The 19,071-nt window shown below is 45.0% G+C and overlaps 1 long non-coding RNA gene across 1 annotated transcript in view; it reads left to right on the top strand.

The window, feature by feature from the left end:
* LOC121105651 overlaps positions 1-19,071 on the top strand; it is a 248,396-nt gene that overhangs the window by 75,148 nt on the left and 154,177 nt on the right. The window contains exon 2 of the long non-coding RNA XR_005838272.1: positions 11,870-11,977. This is a non-coding gene — a long non-coding RNA (uncharacterized LOC121105651). The remainder of the gene's footprint in view (positions 1-11,869; positions 11,978-19,071) is intronic.

The following is a 19,071-nucleotide window of genomic DNA, read 5'->3' as shown; positions in this document are numbered from 1 at the left end:
AGAGACAGCCAGCGAGAGAGGGAACACAAGCAGGGGGAGTGGGAGAGGAAGAAGTAGGCTCCTAGCATAGGAGCCTGATGTGGGGCTCGATCCCAGAATGCCGGGATCACGCCCTGAACCCAAGGCAGACACTTAACCACTGCGCCACCCAGGCACCCCAACAGCCTTGAATTTTTGCAGGAAGATTCTAACAGGACTATATTTGGAGGTGCAAATTATTGCCTTCCTTATTACTCAAGATACTTGAAACTTTCTTAAAATGTTTTCACTCTAATTCAGCTTATGTTACCCAGAAAGGGCACTTGTCCTATACTAATTTATATCAACCCATCCTCCTTTTTCTACAGCTTCGGACGCTCAATTAGCAGTGGGTGGGATTTGCTCCCTAAGTGAACTGCAGTCGTCAAAATTACTTTTCCTTTTGTCATGCCAAAGATAAACATATTGACGGTGTTGTACCAGGAGTGGGGCTTTAGAAAAGGCAGCCCCACCTTTCCCCCACAGTCCTCCCCAGTCCTCTCTCACTTCATCAGGGTCCTTTCCCAGATCCTGGGGAAGCTGTTTCCTTGATCACCCACAAAGCTATGTGAGTCTGTGCTGAGAAGGTGTGGTGCTTCTCGTCACCTGCTGGCATCATGTTTCCCGTGCCGCACTCGACTCGCACCATCTCCAGAGCTCTTCCCAGGAATGCCAACCCATTCCCAAAGTCTGGTGGTTCCTGGCATCAGGAGAGCCATGTTTCAGAAAGTCCTTAGTGTTGTTTGTCTTGAATGTCCAAACCACCTGCAGTTTCTAAGTTTCTAGAAGGATCTACACTATGATTTTTTTAAGCTATAGTTTTCCACGTCCTGTATACCACTGTGAGTTCATCTTTTCTCATTTGTTTGGACATGAGCAAGGCTGGGAACCTAACCAACACTTACAATTGCATTTCTGTGGGAAACTACATTGAGATTTCAACCTGGACTGTTAGTTCTTGCTGGGTTTTCCCTCCTAGCCCTTCCATTTTGAAGACCATGAAGACAGGATGCTCTATTTTGCTAATTCCTTTGCCAAGACCATTTGGAAGCCCCATTGGAAAATTGTGCATAAGGTAAGATCTTAGAACCAGAAGATGCCAGGCAACATTTTACTGTGATAGAGTTGTAACTTACTCAATTAGGTAGGGTTATTTTGTTACAAGTGACAGATACTCCACTCATTATGGTTTGCGAGCACATGGGGTGTGTAGAGGACCTGCATATAGGATCATGGAAGCTGGATCTTAAGGCTCAGATGATGTCATTAGGGTGTGGATGCTCCGACCCCTGACTGAGGCCACTGTGCCTTCTCTCAGGTGGCCTTCCCCACCTGGCAGCCCGTGGCCGCTGCAGCCTTACCTCATCCTAACAGTCATTCCAGCAAAAACCATAGCAGTGACCGTCCTTTGGTCCCTGAGTGGCCTGTACGCCTCTGGACTCATCGTCACGTGTGGGGGTGGGATGGTGGGCCCAGCCCTGGTGTGGGGCATGTACTGGTGTGGATTGAGAAAGAGGTGGCCCGAAGGAGGGACATGTGCCCCCCAGGCAAAGACAGCAGACACATGCATGAGGGGTTTGACCTTGTTTACTGTGGTACTTGCTAAAATTTTAGGTGCTCGAGGTGGAAGCCAGAGCTCCATTTTCTTTCTCTGAGCCGTTTCTTACACAGCTCGGAGAAATCACAGTCAATGAAGCAGCTTTGTGCCCATAGTCATCGGTCAGTGAGGCAGCGGGCTTTTCTACTCACTTATTTAAATGCCATGTCCCTCTTCTCGCTAAGGAGGCTTTCTAAGTTAGAGCGCGCTGTAAAAAAGGACGAATACCAGCTTATTCTCGTTATGAAGTGGCCAGGACACCGGAGAGCCAGACTGAAAGGAGTGGTCAGCAGAGATACTTACTGACCCCAGCTGTAAGATTTGGGGTGCGTAAACCCCAGCGTTCCCCAGAATGCCCCTGCCTCCACTCTGCATCTCCTAGCTCGGGCAGAGAACCTCAAATAATCTTGACTCACAGAATTTTGGCACCTTCTTCAGATGGCCTATTCTTCATAAACGTCCTGGTTTTGGAGTTTTCCTTCCCCTGTGACGGTCTTTGGTGACCTTGGATTTTCCCACTGGGCTGGCAGCTCAGCGTGTCTGTGTTCTCTCCCTAAACGCGAAGCTCTCAGCCTCTTGTTTTATGCTCACTGGAAGCCCAAAGAATGAGATCTCAGTTAAGATACGTCTGTCTTCTGTGCAATCTGATCACTTTCCCCCATACCCAAAAGGCAGTTTCTTGGCTATCTCTCCTTACTGTTACCTCTTTTCCCTTTGAACATAAAGCAGCCTTTGAAATGAGAAAGACAGTGGCTAACAGGAAATTAAGGAAGGGAAAAGGGAGGTGAGTGAGCAGCCAAGGGCCAGGTGGTAAAGATAGCTGGAGCAGAAGCTTGGGAGGGAATCTAAGAACTGGGCTTTGTTATAAAATTGAACACAGAGCAGATGGGTGACTTATTAGGTAATTTGGAGTATTCGTGATTTACCTTGGAGTCAGATCTGAACTGGAGTCCTGGCTGTGGCTCCCATCTGAAGGGTGCCTGTCCAGGGGTGGGTATAATGTGTGTCTCGTGGCTGGTGTGAAGCTTAAGGAAGATAGTGTGTTCTGTGTTATAAAGTGACACTGAGATCCTCCATGTACATATCACCAGGGTTTGGTAGATTGGATTTCTGCTGGTTGAATATTACCTGTTCAATGTGTGTGTGCAGGCCTTGGGTGGGAGAAGGTGTGAGTTGAGTTTGTGCATACAGATATTAAAGGAAGGGCCTGTGCGTGGTGGCCAGGTAAGTGATGGTGTATTTCACCGAAGAAGGAGGGACCCAGAGTTTGATATGTGTGGGTTATATTCATCTCTCTTGATTTTCTGAATTTGTTCCTGGGTCTGCTGAGACCTGGGGAAGCCCCGTCTCTCTTGTGGGAGGGAGCGGTCCCCTGGGAGAAGGGAGTTCTAGTCCCAGGGTGGCCTGGGAACGGCATCCCCCCTTCCCTGAACAGTAGGGAGCTGCTGACTGGGACCTGTGCCTTCAGGGGTGACCCTGGGAGAGGTAACTCCTGAGCTGCCCCCAGAGTCCTCAGGCCTGTCAGTGCCACGCAGAGCCACCTTCCGTCCACGCAGGTGCACGACTGGGTAAGAGGTGGTGTTTCTCCAAAGCAGAGGTGCACAGACTACCCCCAGAGCAACCTACCAGCTCAGCCCACCGTAAATTCACAGTGGATGTTACCCTACCCTAGGTCAATGAATGCCAAATTTACCCTATCATAACTTTTGTACTTAACACTCAGTACATTTCAAAATGGTACCTTTCAAATTAGATTTTCTTCTTCACATTTTATGCGTGCTTGCTGGGTCCTCATGTGGGCCCGTGTCCAGTTTGCTGCTGAGACATCATTTGAGATCTTTTCACTTCTTCTTAGACCCCTGATTTGATCTAAACTTTTACTGCTCAGGCAATAACTTGCTGAGTGTGGGTTCACACACTCCCCCTCACGCAGGGTGTGCTGCTCAAGTCATGTACCCCCAGCGTTTCGGCCCCTCCAGCTTCTCTCTCAGCCAGCATGGTCCTGCCTGGTTCGAAGTTTCTGCTTTGTGGCAGAGCATTGGGAAAAAAACAGGACTATAGATAAAAGTTCTTCCTGTTCTAGAATGTGTCAGAGTGCCTGGGTTTGTTAAGCATCTGTGTTTAGCTCAGGTCATGATCTCAGGGTCCTGGGATTGAGTTCTGCATTAGTTTCCCTGCTCAGCAGGGAGTTTGCTCCTCCCTCTGCCCCTCTCCCTGCTCATGCTTGTGCTTGTGCGTGCTCTCTCTCTTGCATGTGCACACACTTTCTAACAAACAAATAAATAAATAAAAATCTTTAAGTTAGAATGTGTCTGCTGCTGTGGGTTAACTTGAATTCAGTAGCAAGTGGAGTTATTTTTCATGTGAGTAGATCAGTTAATAAGAAATAAGTGGCTTGTCTGACTGTCTATCCCTGGTCTCACTGAGGGCATGCGGAGAGGATGGAGATGCTGTCATTCTTCAAGCACGAGGAGTGGTTGTCAGGATTTCTTTGACTACCATATTTTGTTTTCTGCAATAGACTTTGTCATGGGAAGTACTGGTTTGTGGTCCTTCTGACTCGCCAAAAAGAACCGAGCACCATTGTGTCAATTTGTCCTTGGTGTGTGATGCCCTCAAGGAGCCCTGGACCGCAGGTGGTGATCTGTGCTAAAACCTTTTTTATCAGTGGGGACGAGTCCTTCAGTAAAATTGGGGTTTACCATTACGTCCCCTCAAACCCTTTTAACTATTCGTGATCTGGAGTGTCTGCCGTCTCTCCATGGAGTGTGTGGGCTTCACATGAACCTAACGCTGCTTACCGTCTCCACGTCTGACCTCTGCCTATTCGTTCCTCCAGTGCTACTGGTTCTTGCAACATGCGATAATTCAGATTGTTCAAAATGCATTTTATAATGAAATTCTGCTCATTATCTTTTTAGTCATTAGTTAAAATATTAAGCAAAACATAGAGTCACTTCTCTGGCACACGCCATTACACATCTTATGCTAATGGCAATACAACAATTATAAAACAATTGCAGATATGAAGATGGAAAAGTCTAATGCTCTGATAATTGGATTTCACACGCAGCCCTTTGCCACCTATGGTTTTTGAAGCACATTCTAGAAATGAACCTCATTACACTGAGAATCATTTTTCTACAATTCTTGTTTATGACATACGCCACATCACAATTTCCCATAGTCTTGTTTACTGAGTAAATTGAGTACCATTTTCAACATGAGAATCTAAAAAGGTATGAGTTTTCTTATCCAATTTATTAATGATTTTTTAAACTGAAGACAGAAGAAGAAAAGTAGTTCACAGGGATTTGTGGATTGATGTCTTAATATTGTCCTGTGTCATTTTTCTCACAGTGCCAACCTGTGTAGCTCTCAGCTCTCAGAAACATTTCTAGTATTTAGAAACGTGCTTGTTTTACTTTGGGACACTTGTTAAACGCAATTGCCGACTTGATTAGATGGCGTTTTGTGAACAGTGCCATCCATAGGTGGCTGCAGAATTGGGTCTCCTGCTGTAATACTTCTGGAAACGTAAGAGCCTGTGAGGAGGCTGTAAGCTTGGACAGTGACGGATCCTGCCCAGACTTTACCCCTGCTCTCTTGATGGTGCATCAGGACCCTGATCTCTCTTGGAATGCCCACAGCATTACCACTGCCATATCCCTGTGTCCCACCGCAGTCCAGGAACTTTGGAGGAAGCTAGCTGCCTCACGTGGCTGTGGGTTTGCATTCCAGTAGGCACGTAACCTGACTCAAGTCTTTTGAAATTGGAAAAGGGGTTTCTGAGAAAGAGGTTACCTCTCTTCTAAGACAGCTTCTGGAACTCACATTCTCTCCCTGTAAGTGAGCAAAACATCTCTGGAAGTTCTGAGCAGCCGTCCAGCCACCATGAGGTGTAATCAGCTTTGGGTTGTAGCTGTGATCATAAGATACAAGGAGAAGACATGATTCCCAAGTACTTGGCATCATGGAGCCATGGAATCAAACGAACTCTGAGGCTCTGGACTTTGCATCCACATGAACCAGTAAATTGCCTTTATTATTACGTGAGTTTGAGTTCATTTTTCTATTACCTGCCACCATACACGATGTGATTGCTACTAAGATGTGTATTGTCAAGGATCTCCAAAGACACAGAACCAACAGGATGTGTATCTATACCTCTATCTCTGTCTAGAGAGACTAATGGTAGGGAGCTGGCTCACATGACTGCAGAGGCTACAAGTCTGAAGTGTGCAGGAAGGCTGCCAGGCTGGAGACCCAGGTGCAGGCTGCTGGTACCTGAGTGTGAAGACCACGGACAAAGCCTCAGCCCTTGTATGTGACTTTGTTCGAAGTGGTGGTGTGCCTCCCTGTCCCGCAGTGTTCTGTGCTCCTCTGGCCTCGCAGGGACCGCTCTGCTCTCTTCCTGCAGAGCAGTCAGAGTGGAAGATGGCACGGCAGAGGTGAGAGGAGGAAGCAGGTACTTAAAAGGAGGAAGAATCAGTCTGTGGCAGAGAAGATGTAGTGTTAGAGAAGGTAGTGGAGACTTGAGTTCTTTTGCTAATAGCGAGATGCCCATGACATTTCAATGGAATCTGTAATCCTAGAGTAATGTGTTACAGAGGGATCAGATAGAAACAGATGGAATTAAGTCAGCGATGCTCCCGGGCTTTGGGTGCTAAGGAGAATGCATCAGACATTGATAAAGACGGGGGTAACAGGTGATCAGTTAGAAGACACCCATGGCTGGCTGAGTCAGTGGAGTGCGTGACTCTTGATCTCAGGTTGTGAGTACGAGCTCCTCGTTGGGTGTAGAGATTACTAAAAAATAAATAAACTTAAAAAATATTTCGAAGACGTACATGAATCTATGAACTAAATTTCTAAACTGGTTGGAGAAATCAGATTGAAATTGAGACATGCAGCTGTGGAGCACAGGAAAAACTGAATTTAAGGAACAATAGTGATGATGCTAACATGCTTATAGTAAAATTCCTATTTATAACATTGAATTTTATAGTGCTTTTGAGTACATATTTTTGTATATAAAAAATTTATTAGACAATCTCATTCTGTAAACAGAGAAGCTTGCTATTAAGTGGGTGCCTGTAATTTAACGCTTGGAGGAAAAATAATGCTATTATAGCACTTATCTGATATGATAGTGTTGAATGGCTTATTTTCACATTGTTTATGTTTCTGTTCATACGTTCTGACCTTCACCTAATGTGTGATATTTAGAATTACATCAGGGCCAAGGTTCACATCTCTGTGAACACGGTCTACTTTTTCTCCACGTGTGTGGAAATGCGGTAAGTGGTTAGTTCCCATTTGTTGGAGAAGAGGGGTGATGATTGCTTTGGCTGGTGGGGCCCAGTGAGGGAGTGACTGATCTCTGCCTCATGTAAGTGGAAAATGGGTTAAGTAGAATGCATGTGGGATTGTTTCCTTGGCATTACTCAGTTATGCTTTGCCGTAATCTCTTCTTAACTATAATAGAAGATATTTTTGTTATTGAGTGGATTACCTTTCAACCAACTAAAAAAAATGTGACATTTTTATATTTTCTCATATTAAAGGAGCAGCAGAGCAAACATGTTATGTTCTTCAGTTCCTGTTGTCATATAGATATCATAATGGTTCATATTCCTTTTTATTTTTAATTTTTATTTATTTTTTAGAGAGGAAGGGGGGAGGGGCAAAGGCAGAGGGAGAGAGAGATTCTCAAGCAGACTCCCTGCTGAGCATGGAGCCTGATGTGGGGCTTGATCTCAGGACCCTGAGATCATGATCTGAGCCAAAATCAAGAGGTTGATGCTCAACGAGCTGAGCCACCCAGGTGCCCTCCTATTTCTTTTTTAAAGGTAAAAAGTACTTGAGATATTTTGGGAAGGTCAGTTAAAATATTTGCGGATATTAGAAATTAGGTAGGTAGTATTTGGTGTAATACCTCTATATTCATGTACATATGCTGTAATTGGGAAAGTATCTTGTGATTTGGAAAGTAGATTCCTGTATTCGTCTTATTTCTTTTTAATCAGGGAAAATACCTTGTGTAAAATATAAATATGGACCATGCTCTGCCTTGCATTCTTGAAGCCTGCGTGTGTGTGAGAGATTTCTTAAAACCTATTCTTTTCAGCCCTGAAGAATAAAAATGGAAAGTTAAATTTATATTACAATTATACAGTGCAATTCTAAAGGAGGTTTGAGGGTCTAAAAAGCTCAGAGGTGCTGCTGATAGGACCCTCATCCAAGGGCCTGCTCTCCTGACCTGAACGTTTTCCCTTGGGAGGTGGGGGAGCACAGCTTTCTTCCTCCCCCAGCTCTGCATACTCAGAAGAGCCTAAGAGTCTCAGGTCCCTTCTTCTTCACTGAGGGAGAGTCTACATTTTTCTAGCTGATCAGGAAGGATATGCTTGTCATCCTGCCCCTCAACTTTGTGGAGCCCCAGAAGAAGGACTCATGGCTGCTTTGACTGTGAGAGATGAGGGGACAGAGAGGTGAGGAAAAGTAGGCCATCAAAGTGTACTCATCACTTGCTAGACAAAACACACTGAATTACAGAGGGCAGCCTGCTGTTAAAGTAAATTTAAAGGATAGACCAGAGGAAAACTCAGAAGACCCAAAATCTCATCTATAAAATAGGAGTGGGATGCCATGAAAAAGGGAGAAATTTACAATGAGAATTTAGTTTTCTTTTTCCTTAAAATTAGGAGCAGTGAAAATTAGAACAGACATTGCCAACACCTGGATTAGTATAACTGAATTAATAGGCCCACAGGTGCACAGGGCATAAACTCTGAGGGCTAAACGTTTTCCTCCCAGAGGCCATGTTTGCAACATGTGTTGAGTCTTAAGATGTTCCCAGCAATGTTCTGAGGACTTTACGTGAATAACCCCCTTAATCCTTACAACTTCCTTATGAGTTGGGTCCTGTAATTATTTCCACTTTACATGTTAGGGAACATCATGCTGTGGTTATGTAACCTATGTTCGGAGGCTGTGTCACTACTGAATCCTGGGTCCTGGAGTTGGTACCCTGCTTGAATCCCTGTTTGCAGCCCATGTGCTAGGGGGGACAGCTATGCAGCAAGAGTAGGAGGTGATGTGGTTAGAAATATTATAGAAATTATAGCCCTTGAAATTAAAACTCAGTAGACATTCATGGATCAGACATTGCTGAAAAAACATTAGTGAACTAGAAGATGAGGCTGAAGAAATTTCTTAGTATTAAGCCCAAAACGAACATGAGAAACTGCAGAGATGCAGTGCATAGATCTGAAAGGCAAAAAATGCTTCTGATAGAAGCTAAAGAAAGGAATAATGGAGTGAATCAGTATCTGTGATAAAATGGCCATTAATCTTCCCAAATTGATACAAATTGTTTTCAGGTTGAAAAATTGTACCACCTGACTAATACCATATGCTTTCACTCATGGGGAATTTAAGAAACAAAACAAATGAGCAAAAGGAAAAAAGAGAGGCAAATCAAGAAACAGACTCTTGTAGATTATTTATTTGACAGAGTGCGAGAGAGCACAAGCAGGGGGAGTGGCAGGGAGAGGGAGAAGCAGGCTCCCCGCAAAGCACGGGGAGGGGAGCCTGATGTGGGACTCGATCTCAGGACCCCGGGATCATGATCCGAGCTGAAGGCAGTTGCTTAACCAACTGAGCCACTCAGGTGCCCGAGAAACAGACTGTTAACTACACAGAACACACTGATGGTCACCAGAGGGGAGGTGGTGGAGGGGGTGAGAGGAAACAGGTGATGGGGATGAAGGAGGGCACCTGTTGCAATGAGCACCAGGTGATGTATGGAAGTGCTGAATCACTGTATTGTACACCTGAAACTAATATCATGCTGTATGTTCCCTAACTGGAATTTAAAAACTCAAGTAAATAAATGGGTACAGAAAAATTGTACCACCTGCTAGACCAAAGGCAAACAAGATGTACATCTTGACCCATCCTCGTGAAACACTGCAGTATCCAGGGGAAAGACAGAATCCTGAAAAACTTCGTCAAGAGAACAGAAATTGCTTATAGATTAATGAGAAATTTCTCAAAGGCAACGATAGGTGCCTGAAACTATCTGTTGGATTTCTTGAATTCTGTTCTTCGTCTGTCATTCAGTATTGAAGGCAAAATAAAGATCTCTTCAGACATAAAAGGACCTGAACAGTTTACCACAGAGAGACCATGTTGAAAGAAAAACAAGAAGGTATTTTTGAGCATGAGGAATAATGAACTCAGAAGGATGCTAGCCAAGAGATCAAGGACACTTTTATTTATAAGTGTTGATTTTAGAATAAGTAAAACATTTTCCTTTGGTATCCACACAATAGTAATGTCAGAGCAGCTGTGGTGTGGGGAGGGCATTGTGAACTTGGAGGCAAGTGTAAGCATCCCAAGCTCTTCTTTTGTTCAAGAGGATATTGGAGATACTGATTAATGGCTTTGCTAGAAAAATATATGTATACTTGTATATGTTAAAATTGTTGAGGGAGAAATAAAATATATAGACACTGAAAAATCCTATATACGGAAAAGTCCTATATATTGAAAAAATCCTATATAAGGCAGCAAAGAAAAAAGTATGAAGAAAAACAAATTAAATGTGAATTTAATATGTTTTTAAATCGTGGAATTGGAAAGATATAATGATAGAAGCCCTTAAAGAGAAGGGACTGATAGATTTGGACATAACTCCCATTAAACCTGTCTAAATCATTGAAAGCCACCAGTGCAAAGTAAAGGCATGAGAAGGCAGGAGGAGTGGTGCAGCGGGTGGGGCAGACAGGTGGTCTGGAATATATACAGAGATACTACGGAGTCAGCAGAAACTTCCCCCATAGAAGCCGACCAGTCTATGGAACAGGCAGTTTGCGTGGAAATATATTTGGTCAGTAATCTTAACAAAAGTGTTTGCAAATCCGTGAGAACAGTGGGAAAGTCTAACTCCAGCAGAGGCCCACAGAAAACCTGGTGATATGTGACGTGGGCTCCAGCACACGCACGTCCTGTGTGTTCTGCAGAAACGCACGGAGAAGCATATAGAAATGTGCAGAAATCTTAGCAGTTCGGAAGAACTGGAAACAACCCAAATGCCCAACAGAAAGGGATTTGCAGGGTTTGTGTGAGTCTTCAGGCAAGAAACAAAGGAGAAATCCTGGTACCGGACGTGAATAATGCCAGTGAGAAGCGGCGTGTCGTTCCGGAAAGGCGGAACTTCAGGAGGAGATGCCTGGAAACGCACACGCGGCTTAGGTGACAGTCATAGCACACGTACTGACTGGTAGGGGAAGCCGGGGTTGCTTTCTGGTTTGTGCGTTCTTTAGAGTCAGTACTTGCCGAGTATGCTTGCCGACATAAAACACTCGCTAATTTTCTTACCTTATGAGGCTCGCACATTAGAAACGAAGCCCTGGCATTTGGTAACATGCTTGGTCAGAGATTCTGGGGACGGGGTAAGTTTCGGAAGGTGAGAGCACTATGTAGGACCTCGGGCCTTCGTGTAAAGTCACAACCTGATCGTGGTTTCCGAGGGCACATGAAGTGTGTACGGTGCGCATTCTGTGTTCCTACCGGCTCAGTAAGAACAAAAGCTCCTCGTGCTTTTCCCGTGTGATGTTACCAACAACCTCCTCGAAGAGACCCGGTTCCCGTTTCATCTGATTCACTTGGTGGTGGGGTATGTACTAGTTTCCAATGAGAGAAGGAGCAGAAGTTTAGAATTTATCAAAATATATTTTCTTGCACCCGTTTTTTAAAAGGCTGCCCTCATTTTCATCAGGGTCTGGTGCTATTTTTCTCCTGGACGGAGAATGAGCACTTGCTAATATTGCTGGTACCGCTCTTGTTTCTTGGAGTCTCAGAGCTCGCTCAGGTTCACGAATACTGCTTCTGCCATCACCTTATCTGCCCCTGGTTTAAGTATGGTTCTATTATTTCTCTCCGGTTCTGTATTTTGAAGGTGGGAAAGCGATGTCTCATCATCTCACGCCCTGCTTGAGAAATGACCTTTTTGCCCCGTGGACGTAGGTCTGCACGTATATACACAGCATTTCAGGGTCTGACTTAAACCTACCTGGTGTCATTTTTTTATAGATGGCTTCTCTGCCTAATCGCTGTTCTCGGTTTTAGTTATCGCTTAGTGTCATGTTTTTTTTATGTACATTCCATGTATTTTCTTTTCCATTGGGGGGAGGATGCTTATCTTTTTTTTATCATCTTTTCCCCATTTCTATCCATTCCTCATCTTAGGCTTTGGCACCACCTGCGGCGCGGCCATAAGCCTGGCGCGGTTTCACAGCACCTGCCGCTGGACGCCCTCGGCCTGCACCCAGCCCAGCCGTGATGGGGACTGCTCAGGTAATGTCCCTTCTGTGCTCCCCGCCCTCTGTGCGTCCGTGGGGGGCGGGAGCCGGCGGGCCGGCTGTGGGGACGCGGGAGGGGAGGGCGCTCTTCTGTTGAGAAGGATGAGGTGCCGTGTTTGTTGCTCTGCTGTGGTGGATGAGGTGGGGAGGGGCTCTGAGGAGGTCAGTGGGGTCTCAGTGGCGGCCCACTGGCCTCACGTGGAAGGTGGAGGTAGATGTGCCCAGCGTCTGCGTCGTGCGCGGCCCGTGGCAGTCGTGGAGGTAACCGGAATCCCCCGAACGGAGCTTCTCGGGCTGTGCTGTTGTTCCTTTATAGTGGTTTGTAGAGGCCACCATGTGGCATCGGTGGTGGGTGCTTTTGTGTGCGTGGGGGGACACGGGAGCTGGTGCACAGAGCTGGTGTCCGCGGAGCAGGGACGCACACATCTGGCTGCCACACACTCCTGAAATACCCAGAGTTCCCGCGTTCTCAGCAAGTCCCGGCAGGCCACGCCCACCGCTCACCTGCCTGCGACCACGGGTGATGGCGGGGCTGTGACCTCCCCTCCCGGTGCTGCTAAGTACCTCACACAGTCCGCCGCAGCCTTCACACGCAGACGCCTTAGTTCTGATGGTGCAAGGGGAAGAGAGGAGACGTCAGAGTGTCTTATTTCCCCGGAAGAGATTTGCGTGGATGAACGCGGTAAGATTTTGGGTGCACCCTCTGATGATGCCTCTCTGTCTCCTCCGTCCTCTCTGCGTCACTCGGGCACCTCACGCATTCACATCTCTTTGCTGACATCTTCTTGGGCTTGTTTGATACTCTCAGAAAACGAGGTTGACTTTGGGTGTCTGTCCCCACAGCTGGGACTTCAGTTTTGTGTAAGAGCCTTTGGGGAGATAGAAGACAAACTTTTCCTTTTATTTAATTTTTATTTTTCTTAATGTTTAGTATTCTTTAAAGTTTATTTATTGATTTAAGGCGTCTCTATACCTAGAGTGGGGCTTGAGCTCACCACCCTGAGATCAAGAGTCACGTTCCCTTCTGACTGAGCCAATCGGTCGCCCCATGCTTTTCCTGTTAAGCTCTTCCTCCCGTCTGCTTCAGCAGAGACCCTCCCCGAGGCCGCTTCAGGGCTCGGAACTCAGGCAAACTCCTTGAAGCTAGGAACAGACAACTGCCTGTTTCCTCCAGGAATTGGGTAGGGTTCTGGGTCGTAAAGAACAGAATTCACTCTGGCCCGTTTAGGCAGAGAAGGAGTGTGTTACAAAGGATGTGAGGCGCATCCGAGACCTTTCAGTGGGGCTGGATAAAGGGGTTCTGCACTTGGCTGTCGGCCCCACTGCCCGGGACCCAGTGCGGTGTGGAGACCACCCCCAGGACGCTCGCTCCCCAAGCAGGGAAGCGCTCATTGGCGCCAGGCCTGCCTGTGGCTGCCAGGAACATCGAGGCCAGTGCGTTGTTGGTGATGCTTGGATGTTACTCCTTGGGAGGAGTCCTTCCTAGTGTGGCGAGTGTCAGAGGGGCAGGGCCATGCTCAGCGATGTCGGTTAGTCCCCCGTGGAGCTGTCGTGGGAGCCTGCCGCAGGCTGCCCCCACGCCCCCCAGCTCCGTCCTCACCTTGTACAGGGGCAGCAGTAGCTCCCTAGGAGATGCAACTCTCCCCTATAAGGGAAAACACGTAGACGGGGATCGCAGAGGTGAGGGCGCTGCCATGGCTCTGACCTCCCCCGTGACTCCCCGAATCACTGCAGCGAGCCCTCTGCCGCCTCTGTCATCAGCCCGGCACCCACGCTGGCCTTCCGCGGACACACCTGTGGCTGTACAAGGCCCTTTTCCTAGGTTCGGCCTTAGGAGGGCAGACCTCTCACCTTGCGGAACTGTGCCAGCGGAGTCGTGGTGTGTGAAAGGTATTCCTCACATTCTGAACCGTGTGATTCTTGGTGGTCGGGGCGGTCCCGGGTGTGGGGAGGTGTCGAGCATCCACCGGATCGTACCCTCCCTCCTGCGGCGAACACCAGACATGTCTCCAGGCGTTGCCGAGTGTCGCTTGAGGGACGGCCATCCCCAACCACCCCACTGAGAAACACCTGTTTTCAGATTCACGGATACAAGGTTGCTCCTGATCTTCCCTCAGCGCGCTTTCAGGATCTGAAAATCTGTCATGATGCTGTTTCCCTGAACTTGAATTTTCTCTCCTTTTTTCCTTATCAGTCAGGTCTGTCACTTTTAATGACCTTCTCCACGAACCAGACTTTGGTGTTGTTTTTATATTCTCTGTTTCTCTGATACTTGTTCTGGTCTGGATTATTTCTTTTCTTCTACTTACTTTGGTTTTAATTTGCTCTGATTCGTGTTTTGTAACAGGTGCAGTCAGCGATTTGAGACCCCTCCCTTCCAAAAGACATTTGTTTGGTGTTATAAATCTCCCCATGAATTTTACCTTGTCAGGTGCTGAAGATTTTTGTATTTCTATCAGCGTTTTTGAGAGGTGGTTAATTCATGGAAAGAACACGGTTCTCGGGTTTTGTGGGGTAGGAGTCGTCAGAAGCCCGTCTTCCCTGCTCCCCTCCATGCGACTCACCCAGCGCTGGCCGGGACGAGCTGCCCCCTGGCCACGCTGGGCTCACTTGGCCCCTTGGGTTCCATCTGTCTTCTTCTCTTAGAATTTCCTTAATGATGTTGCTGTCTCTGGAGTGCTCTTGTTTTCCAGCTATGTTTGGGATGTATTCCCTTCTCCCCCACCACTGGCCTTTATGTGGATTTGGGGAAGGACAGGGAGGCAAATGGAGACTTCTTCTCCCCACCTGGATCCTGTCTTTCTCAATTTCTTTGTTCTGTCCGTGGACAGACGTGGGTCACCTCCCTGGGAGGCCACTCCAAATTCCACGGGGAGGACTGTGTCTCCCTTTATATTGCTCGTTCTCCCGGAGTGGGCAGTTTTGCCCCCTAGCAGTGGACATTAGAGTGTCCAGGGAGGTTTTAGGTTTTCATAACTGGGCAAGGGAGCTACTGGCATCCGGTGGGTTGAGGCCACGAGGCTACTAATCATCCCGCTGCTGCCGTGAAGGGTGAGCTCGTTCGAATGTCAAAAGAGACAAGGTTGAGGAACTTTGCTTTACTTTTGTGATCTAGTCTATCATACTTAGGTATCCTTGAGAGTCTGAGTAAAAAGGATAGGGCAGTAATAGAATCTTGATAAAGAAACCATTTGTCTTTAATATGAGTATTTTTTTGTTTTTGTTTTTGCATGGGAGTGGGAGCTTTTAGGACATTGAATGTTTTGCATGCAAATTCGTTTACATAGATTATATTTAAAATGCACATTTGGATTTTTGGGATAACAATAAAATGTTTTTCAGAAAACCTACTGGAATTATTCAGATGCTTATCTTTTCATTGATATGATGTCTCAGCGTACATAACCCCAACATTGCATACTTAACCCCAACCTTGGCAATATTGCAATCCTCATGCAGAATTCAGAGCAGTATTTACATTTCTGTTGTGCTCAACGCGGATAAGAACAGGCTGTATTTTGATATTTGTCTCATTTAAAATAAGAGAAATTATAGAAAGCGTTCTTAGTGTTGCTGCTAGATCAAGCCACAGTAATTCTGAATGTAGAAATCTCGTTTATTTTGCAAAAGAAAATTCACTCTTGTCAAGGTAACTATGAATAGATCTATGTTGCTCCAAGACAAAGATTATATAGGAAGAGAAACAAAATAGTACCATATATGATCCTGACTGTCTATAGGCAACAGAAACAGCCCTCTCTTAGAGCATTATTCATTTTCATTGGGTAGTGTCATTGGTTTTTAGTTAGGGTTTTGGTTAACTTTGATAAACCCAAATGCTTTTCTTTATTAAACGTATGAATTCAATTTGGTTTAATTGTTTATGGGGCAAAACCTGATGCTTTCTTTCCTTTCTCCCTTATTAACAAGAAAGCCAGGAGAGTCCTCCTATTACCTGTCTGCTGGTGGGGAGTCCAGTTTCTGGTGTTACGGGGTGAATGGAGGCGGGGTGTGGATAGTGTCCAGTATTTGCTTGGCAGTGGAAACCCGGGTTCTATTTGAGCTTCATCTGTAACTCTTTCTTGACTGTGGTGGAGTGTGTTCATCTGCCTGTCTCCCCTCACCGTCCCTGCCCGTGGGGGGTGTGGGTCATAAGTTCCGTAAGTCTCCATTCTCACCGTCAGATCACACTTACCTGCAAGGACTTTGGGCATGGATGACGAGCATCGAGCACGTGTGTGAATAAGTAGTTCAACTTTTTTAGTTCAGCAAGTACGTATGTATTAAGAATAAATTGTACAAATTATTTCTGGGAGTACCTTCTGTCTAGCTAATTCAGAAATTTACTTGTAGAAATTGGGAACACTGTAATTGTAAATTCTTTTAAGTTACTTGTTTCTTCCTTTTTAAAAACCATGCAAGGAAATTATCTTACCATAGAAAAATTGGCATAAATAAAGCATAAGATTCAGAGATGATCATTGTTGACGTTTTGGTTTACTTCTCATATTTTCTTATGTCCTTATATGTATATATCCACAATTTGTATTAATAAAATGATTATACCAATTATTTCAATAACAGATGTTGCAATAAATTAATGCAGTATTTTATGGTAATTGTCCTTGTCAATAAAAATATTTAAAAATATTTTAATAGGAATGAAGTATACCATGATACGGGCATCACTCAGGTTGATAGCGATGTCCTGTTCTCTGGTAATGTAAGTAATGCCCGGACAAATTCCCTCTGTTCAGCTAACTATTCTCTTAGAATACATTTGTGGACTTAAAATGTTTCAAAAGATAGGAAGATCTGAAAGATTTTCAGCATACATTGCAAATATGGGTTTTACAAAAATGCAATGTTTGTCCTCTCAGACTGCACACTTCACAATGTTTGCTTTTTAAACTTGATATATCTATATATATATATATCTATATATATATATCTATGTATCTGTGTGTGTCTGTGTGTGTGTGTATATATATATAATATAAAACTTGCTTTAAACTTTCTTTATAATTATGGGCTCGACCGATGATCCACTCTTGGCAGTTTTGTTTACTTAGGTTAGTGGTTCTGTTGAATGTTTTTTTCCCCCACTTTTCACTTTTGCTTGGTGTGTAAATGGCACAGTGTAGGGTCTTTTACTCATGTCAATGTTATTAGGATGTTTATTTTACTGTTTTGAAATCCAGACCATAAGGTATTAACTCTTTTCTTGTATTTATGATCCAGAATTTTTTTTTTGCTGCTTCAGTTTGCCATTTCAGCTTCAACTTTATGATTTTTATATACGTAAGAAGTAAGTCGTCACACAGTCATGCCTATGAATGTATTCCTTCATGAGTTCTGACTTTGCGGAAATGCTAAATAAAAAGCCTTTCTTTGCCAAAATTTGCATAAACATTCAGCCATATTTTACTCTAACATTTTATTTGAGTTTTTACATTCACGTCTGTAATTCTTCTGATTTATTTTGGTTGTGTATCAAGCAAAGGCTGTACTTCTGCCACTAGTTGGCTAACTAGCTATTGGAATACCATTTCCTGAGAAGGATGCCGTTCCATTTTCTCATGCTGGATTAACTTCCTATTTTGGGAAAATGCTAATTGAGGTAGACTCTTGCATCACTCTCCCCTTTCCATCGTCTTCTGTTGGTAAACATTTATGTTAAAGCTTTTTCTTTCTTTTGGACGTGCCTGTTGAGTTCGTAACAACTACGTGTTTGTGTGTGAATGTATGCTAGGGCACATAGAGTCTTGGACAATCCCTGGAAGGTGCTGCTTGGCTTGGCTTTCGGGAAAAGTGTCACCGTGAAAACGCTGCATGATCATTTAGGATGGAGGAACTGGCACAGGACGGTCTCCTGGAGATGGGCCTTTTCCCCCTGAAGTCAGTTCTTTGAAAGACATCTGCAGGGCACCTGCTCAGTCCAACTTTGTACCTGAGTACGTTAGTCTGACTTCCAAGTGTGTGTAGACACAGAGTCAATAAGCACACCTGATAGGCACGCTCTAGCTGCAGCCGGGAGGATTGGGATTCGACAGGTCCAAATGCTAGTACTTCTTACTGCACTGATGGTATGTTGTAGTTTTCTAGTGATGTATATGTAATCGGTGCTGTCTCTGACAATGTCAGGAGTGGTGATATGGCCAAATCACTCGTAGAAATTTTGGGTAGGCATAGTGCTAGAGTAGGCATTTTATGGCCCTTATCCTGAGAGAACTCACAATTTTTTCTGTAACAAATTACTGTGAACTTGTTGGCTTAAACAGCATAAATTTATCGTCTCAGAGCTCTGTAGGTCACTCAGGCATCTGGTACTGCCTCACCGGGCAGACATTGAAATGTCCACAGCGCTGGTTCCTTCTGGCAGCTCCAGTGGAGAATCTGTTCTTACCTTTTCCAGCTTCTAAAGGTGCCCACATGCCTTCCCTGCTCCTTGACTGCTGTCTCCATCCTCATGTCTCTGGTACGTCCCTCCCTCTGGTCCTCGGACCTGGGAAACAGTCCCTGCTCTTATGGACGCCTGTGATTATCTCGGGGCTATCCCCTCACCTGAAGACCCTTTATCTCAGATGCAAAGTCCCTTTTCCATTTGAGGTACCGAGGTTGGCAAATTCTGGGATTAGATTGTGGACATCTCTGGGGCCATCACTGTCTCACCACGATATTTATTTGTCACGTAATCTTGTGCTTGGTTCTCATTGTTGGAGAGTTTGTGTTTTACCATGAACTTGAACAAAATTTCTACATTTCCTGGAAAAATAGTTGCAAAGTGTAAGTTTTTCATACTTTATCTGTATATTTTATGTAAGTCTATTTCCAGAATGTAACAAGATTAGCTCCTTTACCATTTTTTAAGTAGTGGAAAAATTGTTTATTGGGACTGATGATTCTGCAGTAGGACGTGGATTTGTAATTTAATTTCAGTGCAATGGGCTTACTCTCTTCTATGACACTATACATATAATGAAGATGTTGTCCTGATTAAGAATGAAATAATCAAAGGAGAAGATTCATGAATGTGGACAGAGAATTCCAGCGTGAATTACTTGCCTGCAATCAATCAGGGTTGGTGAG

The sequence above is a fragment of the Ursus maritimus genome, unplaced genomic scaffold, assembly GCF_017311325.1.
Source record: "Ursus maritimus isolate PB19 unplaced genomic scaffold, ASM1731132v1 scaffold_28, whole genome shotgun sequence".
Taxonomy (NCBI): domain Eukaryota; kingdom Metazoa; phylum Chordata; class Mammalia; order Carnivora; family Ursidae; genus Ursus; species Ursus maritimus.
Note: the sequence above shows the minus strand (reverse complement) of the source record. Positions and strands in the feature narration are given on the sequence as shown.